Raw genomic sequence first — 20,211 nt, 5'->3', positions numbered from 1 at the left:
GGTACCTAAGCTATCACTCTAAAATCTGCTGAAAAGCGGGTGGAAATCTGGAAATCTGATGACTTCTAGTATTGTTTAAGGCTGGTTTTCACATATGGCTGGATAATGCTGACAAAAAGAAGTATTTCTGTTAAGAAATACAGGGCGAAACGAAGTCCTCCACCTTTCTTAGCATTTGCTTAGATGAAGTCAGGATTTCAGCCGTAATCATTTTGGTGATTTGACGAGAAGCTTTGGGAAGATGAAGGGACGCACTCATACCACAAATACTCCTTTTTCTAGGGTTTGGAGTGGCTGTGGTGTGACCAAGTACATCTTGAAAAACTGGATAAAGAGCAATTCAAAGCATTATATGAAAGAAAAATTACAAAATTGTTCTTGCAGTTCATACACCTGAAAGAGTATCTTTAGAGTGTGTTCTTGGATCCAGTGCTGTTGAGAGAGAGTCTGTCCACCATGCAGGAGGGAATTAACCAGGCACTTGATTAACACCTGAGAAAAATCATTGTGTTGTGTGTGGCATCTAGATCAAGCTAAATGAATGCATGGAAGAGCCACTTCTCTCCCAAAAGTATGTGGAAACAAGCACAGTGACTACTGAAGGACATGAGAGAATCCCAAAGTGGATAGTGCAAGCTCACATTAATATGCTCAGATGATATTTTGCTTTAGGGAAGGCAAAGGATTGAAAAACCTTATGTCTGATGATTTATGGAAAAAGATGGATAGATAGCAAGACTAATCCTTGAGTGGCAACACTTACTATTTGAAATGTGAGCATTAAGGTTTCAAACAAATAAATGCAACTTTATCTCTCTTCTAATATGAGTGAGGGGAAAGGTTTATTGTGAATACCAGCATGGGAAGTTGCCACCCTCTCCTGTGTAGTCCTTCAAAATGTTATTGGCAAAATTTTTGAATTATTGTATTTTTAAACTAAAATGAGATTTTTTTGAAAATCTTAAAGATGGAAAAATGAAATATTGTCTTCTCTCCCCCCAAGATCCTTATGATACAGTTATGCTATTGCCTGAGGAATGTGGTATGTTAATGTAGCATTTAATGATCTGTGGGTCATGATTCATGGAAAGGGTAGAAAACACTTCAAAAGTGGAGAAAGGGGGGAAACAACCCTTTTTCATACATTTCTGCTGATCTGATGGTGTGCGTTTGCTTAGAAAATTGAAGCTATCCTTATGTTTAAGATACAAATAGCACTTTGTTAAGCACTGACCTAGTTCCTGAAATCTGCCTTTCAAAAGCTGTAGGAGCCTGCTCACTATAAAATGCCCGAGTTCTTCAGGAGGCATCTCAAAAAATAGCTGTGGAAATGGGTGTACATCTGAATGAGCACAGGAAAATGTTTTTGCTCTGATTTAGGTAGCAATGCATATACCGTTGGCGTAAGCAAATGGATAAACTGGCCGAGTTGCAAGGGAACAGTTTTCCCTGTCTTTGTAGGTGTTGTGCAATTACATGTTCAGGAGACTTTCTCGCTGGAAAACACACTAGTTCCCAGTGTAAAAATACTACTGCTTGCTGCCTTGTTGTATCAAAAGGTAAGGGGAAACATGCACGCTTGGGAAAAAAGCTACTTCTCTGTCCCCTGCTGTCAATTTAATCTATCGATTGAATCCAGTTGCTCAGGAGAAACTCAATTTTCTGACCAGTTTCATCTCTTGTATGCACCTTCTTTCACCCTACCTCGTGCATCTCAGCGTGGTAGCTCTCGCTTGCAAGCTCAGCCTTTACATGAAGCAGCCACCTCCTGTCAGAGGACTAATACAGGCTTGTAAAAATGCTAGCAACAAGTCTCTCAAAATGAAGACCTTGAAAGCAGGAAGCTACTTAATCTTGCTGCTCGTTCTGTCCCATGCTGAAAATGTTTTTTTGGTGGTTTTAAACTTGGCATTCTCTGAAGCATGGATTGTTGTGTGTGTTTTTTTGGTTTTTGTTTTTTCTTTCTTTTTTTTTTTTTTTTTTTTTTTTCCTCGTGATCTTTGTCAGATGCTGGTATCTGGGACACTTTGTCATGGCTATTGACATAGACTTTAAGGTGGTTGGGTTTGGGAGGGGGCGGTTTGCTTGCTTGTTCTCCTCTTCACTGGAGGAAGGATACAAAAGTTGAAGGAGTTGTGTGTGTTGCTCTGATATTTATAGCTTCCATTAAGTGGTGGGCTTTCAATCTCTCTTGAGATCCCGGAGGCAGGAGCAGTCAGTTGCTTCCTTCTGGCAAAAATCCTACGTTATTGTTAGCCATCTTCAATACGTGCCTCTATTCTGTGCAGCTATAGTGCACTTAAAATGGAGAAAGAGAAGAGACATGCATGCACAGAGTCCTTTCAGTGAATTTGGTAGAAAACTGTTATTCAGACTGTATATTAAGATTTTTTTTAGCTATTTCCAATACTCTGCAGGCCTTTTGGAATTGCATTCTTATTCTTTCCAGTGACTTTCCATGGTTTTGAACCCTAGGTGCCCCTGCAGAGAACAAAAACATGCATGTACATTCTTGGCTTTGTGGACAGATTTGTAAACTTGATGGCAATAAAAATACATTATTTATCTAATTTCACTGGCATCCCTTCTCTAACAGCGTACCCCAGAGCAGTATAGTAACAATGTTGCAGTTATATATTAGTGCACTTTAAGAGGTTCCTTAATTAAAAAGACAGGCTTTAAGGTATTGCCATCATCTTTATTGAAATGTATTACTTGTGCATCTATAGCCTCTTTTTTGTCCTTTTTTTCAGGGCTAAGTGGGTGCACTGTGCTGCTGTGAAATCAAGCACAGGCTTCTTGGAAAACGGTGCTGTATTCTCTCTCCCGGGGTTACTTTGGTTGCTAAATATTCCACTTATATTTCCAAAACTGTAAGACTCATAATAAGATCATGGAAGGGGCAAGTCTGAACACAGAGCTTTATTCTCCTGTGAAATAGGATGATAACTGAAGAACTTGAATATGCAAGGAAACAAAACTGAATGGTTATAAAGCAGAAGGAAGCATGTTCCTGATGTCTGGGTTAAGTCTGCTTAACAGCCTGGGGACTTCCCCATTCTAGAACACTGGAAGGGTGCAAACCTAAGGCAAGGAAAGGTATTTTTGTATCAACTTCCCTCATCAGATTTTGACTGAAAATATATTTTTTACCAAGATGAAGACTGAAGACAAGTGGTTGTTTTTGTCTTTGTTTTCATGACACTATGAAAGTGATACTAATCTCTTAAAAAGCTAAGGGCAAGTCTTTATTGATTCCTTAAATGGCCTGAACTTAATCTCTTATCTGAACCAAACCTTTTTTTGAGAAGAATAGCACTTTCCATGGTTGCACCACACTTCTTGCAGAGAGTATCAGTAGGAAGTGTAGCTCCTGTCAGCTGATTTTTGCACTTCCAAATGATGAGGTGAATATTTCCTCCCATTCTTTGATGTGCTTGCCATGTGCTATAGCATCATCTACTACTGTGTTTCAGTAACCTCTGCCGGATTGCTGCCCCCAGATGCTTTGCTTCATAGCAGCAGCTTTGAGAGCCTTGTTTCACCTGCAGCTCTGCATGGAAGAACATGCCCATGGTTGCTTTTCTAGGCTGAGCTCGTAGGAGTCTGTTTTCCCTTTTTTTATTTTTTTTGTCTTCGTTCTGTCCATTTTTAACTTGCAAAGTTAACTCGTGGTCTGGGAAGTCTTTGGTCACGATCTGGTGTACTCCCACCTGTGCTTGGGCCACCACCCAGTGTGGTTGTGAAGTCACTCTTCAGTTTCCTTTGATCTTGCAGTAAAATTACTGCTCTGCAATAAAAGAATAACCTATGGTCCCCTTCTTCTTGCTCTGGGCTTCCTTCTCCAGTTACTTAACTTCAACTTTGTCCCTTGTGTCCTGTTTTGAGGATTTTTATTTTGCATTTCGTCAGAGGACTTTTATGATTTTGTTGGATGCTGTTCTACAGATAAGAAAGTAAAGTTTTCTCTCCCCCCCCCCCCCCCGCCCCGTGCATGAAATAGATATGAAAGGTCTGGATTTAGAGTAGCAAAGCTTGTATTTTTTTAAAAAAATAATAATGGCTCTGCTTTTTTAATTGTTTTTTATTTTTGATTATTATTACTTATTTTTGCTTCAGGCTAGTCTTATATAATTTCTGGTCAAACAATGATGTTACAGAGGCCAAAAATTAAACTTGAGCAATTGTGAAAGTTGAGTTTTCTGTTCAGATAATTTCAAAGTAAGTTGTAAAACATCTATGCAAAACTTTTGTTACTCAAGGTAAATTGGGCCCTGCTGTTATATTGAATGCACCTGCCTTAGCTTTTCTCAAAACTAAGGTGTTCTGGAGGCTTATTGGGTGAAATGAAAAAAGATAGGGGGGAAAAACAAGTTTTGAAGATTGCATTTAGTTTGGTCAGAAGATGAGGGTCCAGTAGAGCAACTTCAGTGTACAATATTAATGAAGAGGTGGGATAAGCTGGTTGGGCCATCTTTAGTAGTAGACCTGCCCCCTGTAATGAGAGGACACTGCTGAGAAATACTGAGCTCCTCCTCTGGTGGTAGTGGAAACAGTACACGTACTGGTGCATTTATTGAGTGAGCAGTGCTCACCCAGTGAAGACATATGAAGACATAAATTATCTTGACATTGGTCACTTAAGGAAACTCACCACCAAAGTGATCACCTCTACTCCTTTTCTTAGAGAAGGAGATACTATGGCTAAGCATAGCTCTCCCACTGTAAGACCTTGGACATAATACAGGTACTGAAGCATTCAGTGTGATAATAAATGCAGAATAAATCTCCTTCAGTCAGCATGCATAGAAAAGGAGTTATGTGCTGGGCCAGGTTCAGTACCACAGTGCTCTGAGTGTAGATTCTCCCAGAAAGACCAAAATATTCAGGCTCTTCATAAAATTTGATCAATCTACCATGTCCAATAAGCCTGTTACAAGCTTCAAAGGTAGAAGGTGACAATTCTGCAGAGCCCTGAGTTGTTGTAGTATTGAACTACGTTATTGAAATGGAAGTTTCGGATATTTTAAATTCCCTCCTTTTTTTTTTTTTCTTCTTTTTTTTCCTGCTAGTCAGCGATGTTTCTGTAGAACTAGCCTTAGGGAACACCTTATTAAAAGGGGTAGAGTTAAATAAGTAGCATATTTTTCAACCCTGACCTGGGTGTTCTGCTTTTTTAACCTGATTGGGCTTCTTTTAAATTAGTCCCCGCGTGTCTTGAAATATTTGATGCAACGTCCAAGTAATAGTGTTCACCACAAAAAGGGGTAGTATTCTGCAGGTTGATGGAGAAAATATTACCAGTTGATGGAGAAAATCACTTTTCTGGGGAAAAAATACAAGAACTATGCCAACTTTCTGTTGATGAAGATGTGTCCTGCCATTGTCAGCGTACTGAAAACATACTGTGCCCTTCTTCAAATATCTACGGACTATATAGAGCACAAGTTTTCTGCTTAAATATGGGGAGGTTCGCTAAGTTAGTGTTAGAGCCTTGAATTGTTTATTTTATCTCTACTAACTTTTCAGCAAGAAGGCATCTCCACAACCAAAACCCGGTATGAGTTTCTCATAGAGGGATCTGCCACCAGAAACGGTTGATTTCTGCTTAGCAAAAGTTGATAGTTTTGCAGCACAACCTTTGGCAATAGTGCTAAAGCCTTTCCAAAGTGAACAAATCCAAAATAACTTTTCTGCGTGATTTTTCTTATGGAAGTTAAAGCCGCAGAGTTCAGATGTTTTTTGACTTGCCTTAATCTTGGCTTGGTGCTTAGCAATTCAGTGATATTTCCCCCCCCTCCCCCGCTCCCCCCCCAAAAAAAAAAAAAAAAAAAAGCCCTCTGCTTTCTTTGCCAAAACAGGGAAGATGGGCAACCTGAAGATGTCAGCCTGTGGCATTAGGAGCACTTTTCCTTGCCAATGCCTAAGTGCAGAACCGGGGCATATAGCCCAAGAGATTTGCAATTTCCACTGTCTCTTTAGTACTTTGCTTTGTGTTAATTAGTGTGCTAATGTTTAACAGCGAAGTCAGCTGTTGCCATGTGGCAAGATGTACACATGCTGTACCGTAAGGGTGGATTGATTCTCACTTATTTGTGACAATGAAGGGAGTACAGAGAGTAAAAATTTCCTCTACCACTATCTGATTATTGGATTTTGATTGCGAGCTCTCTTAAGGGAGCCAAAATACTTTATTAGGGTTCTTAAGACCAATGTGCAGCACAATATAGCCCACAAAGCATACATTTTAAATGGCTTGCAAATCATGAAAACTGAGCTTTTACTATTGTAAAGATCTCTGCATATCTTTACATATTTAATTTGTAAACATGACATTTTAAAATGATTATAGTAAGTCTTTCTTTTTCAGACATTGTTCCTCAAACCTACGGTTCTGCAGTTCCCGTCGTGGCTCTTGCTTACATGCCAGACGTGCGTGATATCAGAGTTCCTGTTTAATTACACTATAGCTATTCTTCATAAATTCTCAGAGACCTTGAGTTTGTAAGGTACTTCCTAAGCCAGAGACTTTAATATGTAAATGCTTGCAATGATTTTTTTTTTCCCTTCCTTTCATCTTCTGGGTGACTTGGCTGCTCCCTTGAGAATGCCAGCTTCTCTAAGTCAGGATTTATATCCTGCCACCAAGGAAGGAGAACAGAGGAGCGTGGGTTGTGCAGAAACACTGTAGCTGTGAACCACGCTCTGATGCAGACCAAGGGAAGTAATACAGCCCTGCACTTTGTTTTTGGTTCTCAAATAGGTTCAGGGTTCTTAGCTACCTGGTGTACCTTCAATAGAGGTGTCCTTCCCTGCAGCTGAGGAGAGATACTATCTTTCTTTGTTGTTTCTCCTGCAAATAAATGTGTGACACTGAGTGATTTGTTGACATGTCATGCTCTGAGTGACCTGACATCGAAAGGGAGAGGCTCACGTGGAATTCTTTACATAGTTTTAAGCTATTTCAGCTTTTTTCTTCTTTTTCTTTTTTTTCCTCCTCTCAATTTTAAATTCAGCTCATACATCTCAGCAAATAAAGGACTGGCTACTTCCTAGTCTGTATGTTCCTAAGTGAGAATATGTTAATTTTGCCTGATCCTTTTGATGGGGCTCAGTGAGGGTTTTGACTTGAGATTGTTTAGAGCTGGTACATGGTTACCAGAGTGCATTGGTGACTGCTGTGGAAATTTGTGGCAGAAGCCTAAACCAGTACCCTCCCATTCTGTCCTCAGGTTGCCCTAAACACCAGTTAAAGTCTTGTCCCCCTGAAGCCCCTGGAGCTGTGCTGCCCCCTTTGAATGCAGATTATTTTGCAACTCAACCCCCTTCCTTATTTGAGAGGGAGGTCAGTGCTGTTACCCTTGTTTTAAAGTTGGGAGAGTGAAGATGGGTTGCTTGTAGCGCCGCATGTTAGTGAATATCCTGGGCTTCAGACCCTCCAGTCTTGAGCAAAGAACAGAAATTGGTTGGGGCGAATAGGATGATGTGGTGGGTAGAGAAAAATAATTGGACAGGAATTAGAATAAAATGGAGGAATGGACTTAGATGAGATTGATGAGCAGATGATAATTAGGTAAATAGCCTGGGATGATAGAATTTTAGATGGGACAGACTGGGAGACTGCTGTTTTATGTCACTTCAGAGGTTTCAAAAAGACGATTACATAGACTGTGATTATTAGTCTTTACCTCACCATGTATATTTGCATAGAGCTTGCCTTTTGCAGTGCTTTATCCGTTCTAGGAACTGGAGAACCGATGCTATCGGGAATCAAGTTCTCTAAAGAAAGTACATTCAGCTATGTTGAACAGGGAACTAAAGTTGTATGTTAAGGGAACATATGTTCTATGAAAGGAAATCACTTTTTGTGATTCATAAAGTTCCTCTGAATGTAGGGAGCTTCCAAGCCAAACCTACTCCAAGTAAAGTTCTTGAAAGGCCATAATAAAATTAATATAGGACTTGATGTTGTTTAACTGTGTGCTTAGAATAAATCTTGCTTTAAATATAGCTTACTGTACTCCAATTACTTCGAAATATTTAATTCCTGGGTACTAGGATGATGGTTAAATAGCAGACCAGTGTTAAAATGGGAAAATAAATCCCTCTAGGCATATATTGCAAGCCAAACCGCTAAAATATGTGTGCGCACAACATAGATGCACGCGCACACACATGTACATCGGAGTGCATGTGTTTGTGGTATCAGCTGGGCATTGCTGAACATGTGAAGAGAAAAAAATGCCAGCAGGCGTGCTCAGGTAAAGAGTAGCAAAGCAAGAGAGCCTACAGGGCCTTTTGTTCTCCAGGGAAAAATATCAAATATGTACTTTCTTTTTGTAACATCAGAAATACGCTTTGAAAATGAAATGCCTGTTCAGCTTGTAAAGAAAAGCAAGGAAGGTTTGGGGGAGGGGAAAAAAAATTAAAACACTAAAATCTGTGCACTTCAGAAAATAAGGAAATGGGACTTACCTGTAGTAAGGATGCTTAATTACTGCTTTTAAAACTGTATATTAGAACCTGTCAACTCTTTTTTTTTAAGCACTTCAGGTTATGTGCAGGTATCTCTTGTAAACTAAACATGAAGATAGTGCAGATCTGTAAAACACCGTGCCACCAATGCTTGGGCACTCTTAGTAGTGAATATGAGGAAGAAGAGGTGCTAAAAGTAACGTGGTTAAAACTGTTGGAGGACTGGAGTGCATATAAAAATAGATTTCTGTATGGCCCTAGCCCTAAAGAAATGAAACTTATAGGCGCATCTCTGGTCAGCCAGATTGAACTGCTTTGGTGAATTCAGATCAAAATGACAACGTTCCTATTATGAATAGGGAATGATGCTCCTACACAGAGAGAACAGTTGAGAAGAAATAATATTTGCGTTTTAATGCATGCACATTCCCATTCAAAGGTGGCAACAAACTGACTGATGTGTGAAGATGGAAAATGTTAGCAGATCTTGTGGTTAAAGCAGAGCTAAAGGCTCTGGTGTTTTCTGCAGGCTGGTGCACTTACGTGTTTGTTAAATCACAGATAGGTGCAACTGTAGTCCTTGGTTTCTCTGTTTTGTAAAGAGATGGAAGTTTTGGGTGATGGATGTATTTCTGTGGAAGGAAGAATCTGCTGAATTCTAACATCAAGTAAGTAGTGAAGTCTAATCCGTTTTTTCCTATCTAAAGAGATGTATTAACATACAAAAGGACTTTCTGAAGTGCATAGCACTTGGGAGAAATTGCTGCAGATGTTACAGCATGGTAATCTTTTTACCAAGATGAGGGTGTCCTGACCATCCTTCGAAGGCAGTAAGACTGCCCTCTTCGTAGGCTGCCCATATCGTGCTTCGTTTTGCCAAAATGCCACGCTGCAGTATTTTTGTCACTCTCGCCCTCTGAACTTGGCACCGGTGAAAATACTTATTTCTGTTTGATGTAAGCCCTTCTGTTTGCACTATTTAAACTATCCTATTTTTTATAATAGGAAAAGTGATCAAGCTCTTATGGTATCTTAAATTGCATAGTAACTTATGTTCTAGAATCAGTCAGTTCACATGGTTTCTTGGTGAGGAAGAAAGAAAAATTAGAACGAGAGGATTTTGTTTGGTTTAGGTGTCCTCTTACTTTTTTTTCTGTAGTAAGACAAAATTTGTCCTTTGAAGCTTGCTCTGAAATATGACTCTGAAACCTGTTTAACCATATAGTCATTTGTTGCACAATAAAATGTACATCAAAGGATCACGTTTTACGAGAACAGCCATTTAAAATAAGTAAAACTTCCAATTGCCAGATCTACAAAGTCAGTCTGGGTTCAGAGAGTCAAGCTGAGTCCTTTTCCCACACTGGCACAGTAAGTTTTCTGCAAGTAATCCCTTTGCTTCAGCTCTTTGGAATTTAGTAAATAACTTGGTCATGCCCAAGAAGGAATAGATTGCAACTTTCAACTCTGAGCTATGTTGGCTCTGCAGGCATTGCGGGGCTGAATATCACGAGCAATTTGTTTCTTATGACCAAACTTAGCAGATGCATTTACATTTGCAATATGCAAGAGCAGGAATGCTGCAAGCGGCATTAAACGTGGTGCGGTACATGCTGTTACTGGCCCCCAGATAGACAAACAACTGTGTCTAAGTTTTAGATTGCATTTATCCAAGTTTAGTTCTTTGCTTCCCAAAGAAGTGCCCTGTAATTATGCCATCTCTGATAGCACAGAGTGATCTGAAAGTGAAATCTTTATGGAAATGCATTTGGGAAAGGCGCAAAGGTAGGTAGATACTTAGGGATGGGTTCTCAAAACTTTTTTTCCATAACAATTCCAAGGAAGGTCCGTTTGGAGTCTAGCGAGTGCCCCTTCCCCCTTTTTGACTTCTTTTAGTTTTGTGGCTGGAAAACAACCCCCCCCCCCCCGTGCTGTTCTTAGAGGGGAAATCTAAGTGCTTACCCCGCTGCACATTTAAAAACACCTTTGATTCATAAAACATGCATGTTGTATGGAACAGTCAAATAAACTTTAAACTACAATGAACATTTAAAAGCTTTAGGGATGGATGTTTAAAATAGGCTCGAATGATGTCACAGAGAGACCCAGGGTCACTTCTGAAGCTGTAATGTTTCTATTTTTACATAAAAGCAGCTGGAGCATGAACCAAGCGTACATTGTTTTTATAAAAATAAGCTTTTTAAGCTTCTGAAAAGCTGTGTCAACTTCCTTCTTTTCAGGAGAGATTTTAACATAGCTCTTGCAAATGATTTAGGACAAAAGAAGGCGAGGGAACTGCCAGAAGCTTAAAGTGGCAGGATTCCTTAATGTCACTCTATCATCTTCCAGTTGCACAGTCTTTGGGGTCCTTTACAGAGGATAACTTTAAAAATCAGCTGTTTTTTTTCCAGGAAGAAGAATCAGTGTGATATGAGGGGACATTTGTGGATGGCTGTCCAATGGCAAACTTTGTAGATACCTTAAGGGGACTGGGACAGAGATAAGAAATTACTGGAGTAGAAAAGAGTAAGAAGCAGAAGCAGGTAGGCCTCCTGAGAAGTATGCTATGGATGGCAGGTATCAGTTACCTGAAAGAATTTTTTTTATTTTTATTACTTCTTTTTTTGGAGGGTGGGTGGAGGCATTCAGGCAGGCAGTGAAGAAGGGGATATGGAGAGTAGGAAATTAGCAGCAGCACAGCCTTCTGATCTTCAAAACCACTTCTAATGTACCATTTGCAAACATCTGAAGTAAAATGGCAAGGAGACCCTAAGAAGCACTCTGTAGGGCAACTGTAAAGTCACAGCCTGTCTTTTATTAATGCCAGGTTAAACAACTTGGATTATGCTTATTAAAAGTGAAACATTCTACTTTGATTCATTTCTTTTTGTCCTAAAGTGTTTTGATATTGGTATCATATATAGAAAATAGTAAAACTACAAAGAAGGACATAGTCCTAAATGGCTGTTTGAGGCACCAGTTGTGAAAGGCTACTATATAGCCTGTACCCATGGACTTTGGGGCACTTCACATGCTGAACTTCTCAGCATCTCAGTGAAGCTCTCATGCAGAGTTGTGGGGGGAAGCGAGGCATAGAGATCGTGCGGAACATCTGGGAAGGATGAAGTTCAAGGCAAATTCTGGGCCTTGATCACAGAAGGTGCTTTTTTCAGTGTCATCTAGCCTGACACGGTGGCATAGGGATTTCCTAAATCTGATAAGAGCAGAATTTGGCAGATGTCGTGTTGGTGAACCTGCTGTTCAAAACCTGCTTGCTTTTTTTTTTTTTTTTTTTTTTTTTTTTTTTTTTTTTTGGTATAGCTGCGGGAGTTTACTGGAGACCTATGTGTTGGTAAAAAGGTACTTAATATTCAGACTATGAAAAATAATGTGGTTTTTTGGTTTTTGTTTTTTAGGGTGTTTTGGGGCAGGGAGGGTGGTATGTTTTAGCTTTTTTCTTTTTCTTTCAAATATAGGAACCATAGTTGTTTTCCCACCAGTATTTATGATTCAGTTCTGTGTCCACCGCTCTATTTAATGGAAAAGCGGAGTTGTGTGCTTATCTTTTTGGTTTCATTTTCTGATGAGTACAAGGGAAAAGATTTACTCCAAATCTACGCTTATGGTTACGCAGCTAGTTAGCAAGTTCCCAGACTGAGGCTCTTTAGAAAACTGTTCTGTTTTGTTTATTGCTTTTTCTCCTCTTCGTTCCGACTTTAACCGCTAATCTGCGGCCAGTCGCTGCTGTTGGCTGTATCTTGTTTATGCCATAAGCCGACTGCATCTGTGGAGCTGGGAAGAAGTTGCCCTGAAGTTGCCAATAATACAAGAGGCTGGAGGAGGTTGAGGGAGCTCCGCAGTACTTAACGTATTGCGGTGCTAAGCTTCCCATGCTCTGACTACTGCAGAACCAGGTTTTCCTATGCTTTTTTTTTTTTCTCTCAAGAAGCTCTCAAATATAGATTTCTTCCAGCAAGAGCAGTAGATCTGACGTGCTAGGAAAGCCACTAGCAATTTTACAGAATTCTTCAATGGGTCTAGCTTCAGAATAGCCAATGTTAGATGGAGAAAATGTTGCCACTAAGTGTGTAAACAGATGTGTGTAAACACAATACTAGAAATTCTGCCATTGCTGTAATATGTTTAGTATAGATTAGCTATAACCATTGAGTTCATAATTTGTTAAAACTTGCTGCTTAACTCGACGACTGCTGCCATTGCTTGTATGGAATCATGACTGAGTTACTTATTTCTTTGGATGGCCCGAATGCCCTTCATTAATTCAGAGGTACATTTGGACGTGAGATGTAAAAAGAAAGCCAAGGGCGAAGAAAGTTTGGAAAGCAAGTCTAGTCTGTGGATGCATCTTTCCAGACAGACTAGTATGGTTGCTCTAAGAATGATGAAATAACTATGTTCATGTAGACGGTGGCCACAGTACTCCATCATGGGTAAGATGCTTCCCTTGATAATTGATGTACCTGCTGCATTTTTATACTTTTGTCAGGTTAATCACATAGCATACTGCTTAAATAGAACACAGTGTTTTTTCCCGTAATTTCTCTATTTTGGTTAGTGCCATGGTCAAATTTCAGTTAAAAATTGGAGCAAATGCTCTGCGAGAAGCTGCTCATGAAGCAGTAATTGCAGAGAGGCAATACCCTTTTGAAGATGAGCAGTAGTGGCCGGGAGTGCTTCTTGGTGTGGTCCCTGTTGTAAATATGGCACTTGCTATATTTTGCAGAAGACTTATTAAACAAGGAGGGGTAGCCTTGTTAAAGAAATGGAGAAGAAGCTAGAAACACTTTCTGAACACTGGCAGCCACGAGTGCTTTTGAAAATGAAAATATGGAGGTGTTTTTTGCTTTTTTTTCCTGTTTTCTGGATGGCAAATTCTGAATAATAATAAATAATAAATCTACCTATGATTTTGTGCATCTTCTTACTGCAGCTGGTGGAGGTGCAAGGAGCTTTTGCTATGGATTTTCCCTGAGGCTGTATTCAAAAGTATGAATCTTCACAAATAAAGAATTTGGGACAGTCTCTTGACAAAAATTTAAATACTTAATGATTGTTTACACTCAAGACCTGTGGAGCAGTGGCATGCCTCAGCTAGACTGTGCAAAAGTGCCTGTATGTGTTTGAAATCGCTATTTTTCTTTGATACGAAGTCGGATAAGGCAGCACAGATTTCTTCATTTTGCCAGAGGAAAGCAGCGTAGTCCATGATAGAGCTTTCTTCATGTTCGGTGTGAGCTGAGCTGGGTAAGAATCCTGTGCTTGACTAAATGTGCTCCAGCACAAGGGCTTTGCTGTCTTGTGTTTCTTCCAGGCCTACGGATTTGCAGCAGCATGCTGTTCTGCTGTCCTCTTGCCCCATGCTTCTGCTGGGGATTTGATAATTAGCTCCCTGAACAACTTCCCTCTCATCTTTTTTTACTTTCTTCTGGAGATCTGCCACGCTTTAGATGAGAAGGCACCTGTGGGCACAGGCCTTTGTGTGGCAGCTCCCACTGAGGGGAAGCTGGAGCAAACACCAGTGCTTTGTGTGGCTGGGATTTTTTTCCAGAGATATAAACTTTTATATAGTTGTGCTAATGTTGGATGCTATTCTGAATACGTCAAAAGCTGAGCAGACTGCTGTTTTAAGTCTGAGTGCAGCTATTGGTATAAATGCTTCTCAAGAGTTGCTGGTATCCTGCAGATACTCTGGTATTCCGCCCATATTACATGCGGGCTCAGCATCTAAGCAGCCCTAAAATACCTAGTGGATGATCCCTTGTTAAATTGTCTTGGATTTTTTTTCTCTTTCTTAATAGTGCCATCACTCTCACGTGCATTGGTGGGACCATCACCTAAATGTGTGACCATTTTTCATAGTATAGGTAGAATATGGGAGGGTGTTCCTGCTCCCGTTGTATAGATTGTGTGTCTTTTTTCTGCTTTGCCTTCACAAGACCAAGCAAGACAGATTAGATCACAGTGGAATGAATGTGTTCTAGTGACTTACCTAAATCAACTGGATGAACAGTTTTTCAAAGGTAACAGTCAAATTTGGGAGCTTTACAGAGGTCCTCGTAAGAATAGGAGGTAGGATGGATGCTGCAGCAAACTTGTGATGACTTGTTTATGAATGCCTCTCCCTGCTATTGAAATGGGGTATCCAAGGCTGTAAACCAGCACTTGCACACTGGTGAGGGAACTGGCCAGGATGCATTTGGAGCAGCAAGGAGAATGCAGAGATAATGGTGAGTTAGTACAGGTGAAAAATAACCTAGCAAGGAAATACCAGCAGCACAATTGCCAGGAAGGTCAGCAGTCAGGCACATGTCTCACGGAGCTGATGCATGTGAATTTTTTCCCTTTCCAAAAGGATTTGTATGGAAAAAGAAGCCTCTCTATTCAGAGCAAGTTCATTTTGATATAAAATTTCCATGCGCAAGCCCTGAGAAGCAAGAAGTAGGCCAGGGGAATATTCAGGTTTTTTCAGTGTGTATCTATATGAACAAATAAGAAGCTGCTGTTACTAGGGTGAAATGCTTTCAGGCTTGGAAGACGGCATGCACAGAAGTTTTTAAAGACTGATGAATGTGCTGCGCCTGTGGACGTTGACTCCTGAGGGTATTACTGTCACGTACTGTGGCTTTGCTTTTGCCTGCAGCACAAGCATTAGAGCTTCCGCCTATGAATTCCGCCACTAACAAATACCAGTGCCGTAACTCCAGAGGACCCATCTTCTCCCAGCAAGGGAATTTGTATGGGTTGCTTGTAAAAGGTTTACTGAAAATACCAACTGTGCCCTTATTCGTTGGCATAGTCAAGGGTGAATCATAATGAGCAATACTAAATTGCTGCTTAGGAGTGCATATGGGAATGATTTAGAGCTATTGCCCTCGGAGAGGCTGATGTTTTAACTAGCTATTCCAGAGGAAGTATTAGACTTATTGATTGGTTTTGTATTATGAGTATGACTAAAATCCTATGTCAAGCAGTGGCTGATATCCTGTTAGAAGCCATGTTTCACTTTATTTCTGCTTTTGCGCTACTTACCTTACTTAATGGAGTTTGGTATGTGGAGATATTTCTGAATTAAATTGTGTTATAGAGATTGCTCTGTGTGTGTGTGTATATACAAGCACAGAAGGCTTTTATATATATGTGTGTGTATATATGTGTGTGTATGTGTATATATATATATGCTTCCATACAGATGTAAATGTGTGCAGATGTGTGTACACAGGATGTAACAAACCCAGAGCTAGCAGGCTAGCTGAAACAGAAAGCCTTATTACAGGATTTGCAAGCATAAAATACAACTTCTTAACAAAAGAACTTGAATGCGCAGCATATTTAAGGACACCTGAAGCTTTTGTTTATGTTTTAGTTAGGAGGTGACATTCATTTGGTTGAGTAAGAGGGGTTTCATGTTTTAAGTCTTGACACATTTCCCCCAGAGAGCAGTGACTCTCATCATGCCAGCTGACCTCTGAAATATTTCCTGTATTCTTTTCAGAAAAGGTCAGCAAGTAAAAAGAGACCGAGCTTAACATGAGACAATTCTCAGCATGTTGCTGTCAGGACTCTTGGAATTAATTGTTTTGGAGAGGGTACTAAATATTTCCAGAAGACTTGTATTGGAATGTCTCTGCATGGTTTATTTACTTTGTCTTTTTTAATATTTTGACTTTGAGCACCATATCCATGTCCTAGCAATGTCAGTGCTAGCCTACGCTTGCTCCACGTTCTTCCTCTTCACCACCATCCTAAGTCAGAGACTCAGAGGGTGGAAGAGACCTGAAAGCCATCTAGCGCAGCGCCCCCACCCGAAGCAGGGCCAGTTATAGCAGGTTGCTCAAGACCACATCCAGTAGATGGTTATCTTCATCCACTTGGTTTTGTCGAAGGCTAGAGGCTCAACAATTTCTTTGGGTTGCTGTTCCAGTGTTTGATCACCTTCGTAATAAAAATTTTGTTCATATTAATCAAAATTTTCCATGTTGCAACTTGAGGCTGTTGCTTCTGATCCTGTCACTGTTTACCTCTGCGAAGAGTCTTGTTCTGTGCCCTCCTGCTAGGTGGTTGAACACCGCAGTAAGACCACAGGCAGATTTCTCCTTTTTCTGAAGGCTGCACAAACCCATTTTTTTTTCCCCCCACCTCCCTCACTGGTGTCCCAGCTGTGGCTTTGCTCTGGAAGCTGCAGTGCTACATGCTGTGCTCACAGCTGTTCGAGCTAGTGAAATGCACTTCTTCCAAGTAACAGCTTGGGCATTAGATGTTATGCCGCTCAGCATCTGTATGAAAAGATTATGATCTTGAATGCAAAGTTTTGACTATTGCCAAGTGAGCACAAGCCAGTATCAGGCTTCCTGTATCAGCAGCAGGGCAAGATGCAACTGAACTACCTGTGTGATCAGGACTGTAATATGTCTGAAGATACTGAAGCGATATGGTTGCAATAGTAGAAATCTAGTAGTATTATTTTATGTGACTGTGTCTGTCATTCTTTTTAGCTGTGTTAAATGGACCTTAATCACTGAAAGTAATGATCTGTTGTTGTTGGAAAGACAAGTTTAGCTAGTGGCAGAAATACTGCTTTTGCCAAATTGAATTATAAACATCATTTTTAAATTGTGCTAATGTGTATGTTGAAAAAAAACTGGTAGTTACCAGCTATATCAAGAAATTGATTTTGATTTATTACATATCTTAAAGCTGGTTTAAGCGTCAGGAATTAAACAAGTTCCCTTTAATGTGTGAGCTAAACACATTCTTAAAGGACCTATTGTCTTTTAGTCATTTGACCTCATCTGGCAAATTTTCCTGTTTATTTAGAAAACTTAGACTACAATAGCCAATTTTGTCATGTGATGACTAACACCATCATAATATAATGGGATATTGTGTAAACAGATCAAAAAGCACACACTTGAAAAGACCGAAGAAGGTTGTGGTGTGCTGAAATTGCTAAAAACAAAGGAGCCATTTGACATAATGGCAGATACACAATACAGCGTGAGGTCTTCGTTTACAAAATAGATTAATTTGCTGAAAAGTTGCACTTTATTTCATCATATTGAACTGAATTTTAATTCAGCTGAAAGATCTGATGAAATAAACTCTTCTGTAATTTTAGGTTTTTATTTGCATCTGACTTACATCTTTGTATAAGTACAAACAGCACTGCTAATTCCTTTGCTTCTGAGCTCAGAAATGTGCTTGTTTTTTTTCTTTTTTTTCCTGTCACTGACTTGTCAGTCAGTAAATACAAAATGATGTTGCCTAAAGGCTAAATCTAGTGTACGTTTAATACTCAATTTATTAGCTTCTGTGAGTAATTGTAACTGCTTAAATTATTTAAAACTTTTCCCTTTTACATTCTTGGTCTCAGTTTCCTAACCTTTCTTTAGCTAGAGGAGTCTGGCTGCATCTTAGATCTGCAGAAAATGTGTTGACAGCTAAATGTGCTGCTGGCCTACTAATTTCTGTTGCAAAAGAACTGGCATGAAAACCTGTTCTGATTTCCTCTTGCTTCTATTCTGATGAAACTGTATTTAGTAAGAACTGCAGGAAAAGACTTCTTTCAGTCAAGCCTCTTAAGCAATCTGCTAGAAACTGCCAAAGTAAGTGACTCAGAAATCACCGTTAGGAAAGGTAGTGGCTTTGGTGTTTTGCAGTCGGTAGAGATCACAGAGCTGGCCTGAACATCGCTATGCTGGACTTTTATTCCAAAACAGTGATGGGTGGGAGTTAGCTTATCACTGAAATATGGTCATTTGGGGAGAGTGGATGGCATTTTGTCTTGGAGATTATCTTAATTGTGCTTCTTCATATGCTGCTTCTGTATGAGATAATGCAGTTGAACCTGAAAATGCTAGTTCTTCATCCTTGCTGCTTTGGGGAGAAAGTGATCTCTTGCAATTCAATATAATCAGCATCACTTTTCCTGTAGGAATACTTGGTGTTTGAAAAGTTAAAAGTTATTTGTTAAAACTCTGAACATATGCTACTTGTTGGAATTGTAACATGACAGTGGATGGTGTCTCTTTATATATTTGTGTGTATATGCACACACATACATATATGTATATATATTAAAAATGTTTTATGTATGTGCATAAACAAAAACACAGATTTCTAGGATCCCTTTTTAGGGAGAAAAGCACGGAGATATGCATCCTAAAGGCAGAATACACAAAAGACAAAGGTACCCCCGGCCCTGCAGCCTCTTCTCATGGGGTTTGGTGGGAGGTGCTCCGAGGCCATTTCCACTGGTTTTGGTGGAGCAGCAGTGGGAACCTGGACACAGTGTTCAGACTACAGCTTGTCTGCAGAAGTAGAGCCCATGCCCTCCTGCTGAACGCGATGCTGTAAGGGTGGGTAGGGCCGTACAGCGTGCGTTACGTTGGTGGAAACAGCCACTCCGAGCATATCGGAGGATTTCTGGGAGGGAGCAGAACAGCATGTATGTGGGAGGACGCAAAGTCACTTCCACGGGGTGATCTGATACTTCCTATTCCAGGCATGTGCCTAACTCTTCCTGTGAAGTAACGTGTGTAGGATCAGTCGGGTGGTGCTGCGGAGGGACTGCTTTGCTCTTGCTGTTGCAAGCTTGAGAGCGCTTGCTGCTCTCTCAAGAGCAGGTGAGGGTAGGAAAGATCAAAGAAGGAAGAGAATCAAGGGTGTTTTTTTGCTTCTGGTTTCTCTTCTAACAGTACAAATTCTCCATGTTGAAATGACTGTCTTGTCTTTGATTGAATCTTTTTCCTGGTTTTACATCTTACTCAGATTTATCTTTGGCTAGCCCTGCTTTTGAAGTTTCAGCTGAGGTCTTGAATACAAAGCTAGTAAATAGCTGTGATTCAGCAGGGATGTATATCATTGGAAGCTCTAATAGATCACTTTATCTTCAGGGAGAGGCTATGAAATACATATCTTGATTGGTGTGGAAGATCCCAGAGAGTAAATTAACAGATTAGAAAAGCTTGTTTTTTCCATTGGATTAGCATAACCTAATGCTGGAAGGAACAACAGGAATCCTCAAAACCAAAAAGCGTAGCCGTTTGAGGGCTATTTATGAGGAAAGGTCAAAAAACACAACAGCTTGGAGCCTCCACCTAAAACTGCTGGATCCTGTTTCAAAAAAGAGCTTAGCAAACTGCATGCTTGCCTATCACTGTTCTGACAGCCCATGCTGCTGGGTTCAGGAGCAGAGTAGCTCCTCACCCTGAAAGCAAATGTACTAGACAGCTACAAAAGGGAACAGGAGCATTTCTGCTGTGTTTGTCTCTGCTCCGGGGAGGGCGGCGGTTGGAGCGGTTGTGATGGGATATTTTTTTGAGGAGAGTTTGTAATTTGGATTTTTGGATTTTTTATTATTATTATTGTATGGAAGATGCATTATATCTCTAAATCGTAGTGTGGCAAAGGATTAGAATGTGTGGTTGAGGATCCAATTTATTAGGATTCATTATGTTCAAATTACCCTGCTGTTATTTAAAAGTCATGCTTGCAAAGAGCTATAGTGGAGAGTGAATTGCTTCTTACTGTATTAAAGGATGTCGTACAGACAGAGACCAGCAGCTGAGCAGTCTGAAAAACTGACCCTCCTGTTTTGGAGAGTTTTAAAAGCTTCCTAGTGTTCAGGATTTCATGGGCATCCTGGTTTGTAAAGAGCAAACTTTTTTGGAGGTAATAAATGTATGTGCTTATTCTCTGACCACAGACACTCATTCC

The 20,211-nt window shown here is 40.1% G+C and overlaps 1 protein-coding gene across 2 annotated transcripts in view; it reads left to right on the top strand.

Annotated features, from left to right (window-relative positions):
* Positions 1 to 20,211, top strand: part of CDC42SE2 (CDC42 small effector 2) — an 83,878-nt gene that overhangs the window by 49,404 nt on the left and 14,263 nt on the right. The window lies entirely within an intron of this gene.

The sequence above is a fragment of the Rhea pennata genome, chromosome Z (assembly GCF_028389875.1).
Source record: "Rhea pennata isolate bPtePen1 chromosome Z, bPtePen1.pri, whole genome shotgun sequence".
NCBI lineage: Eukaryota > Metazoa > Chordata > Aves > Rheiformes > Rheidae > Rhea > Rhea pennata.
The sequence above is the reverse complement of the archived record's forward strand: the minus strand, read 5'-3'. Positions and strand labels throughout refer to the sequence as shown.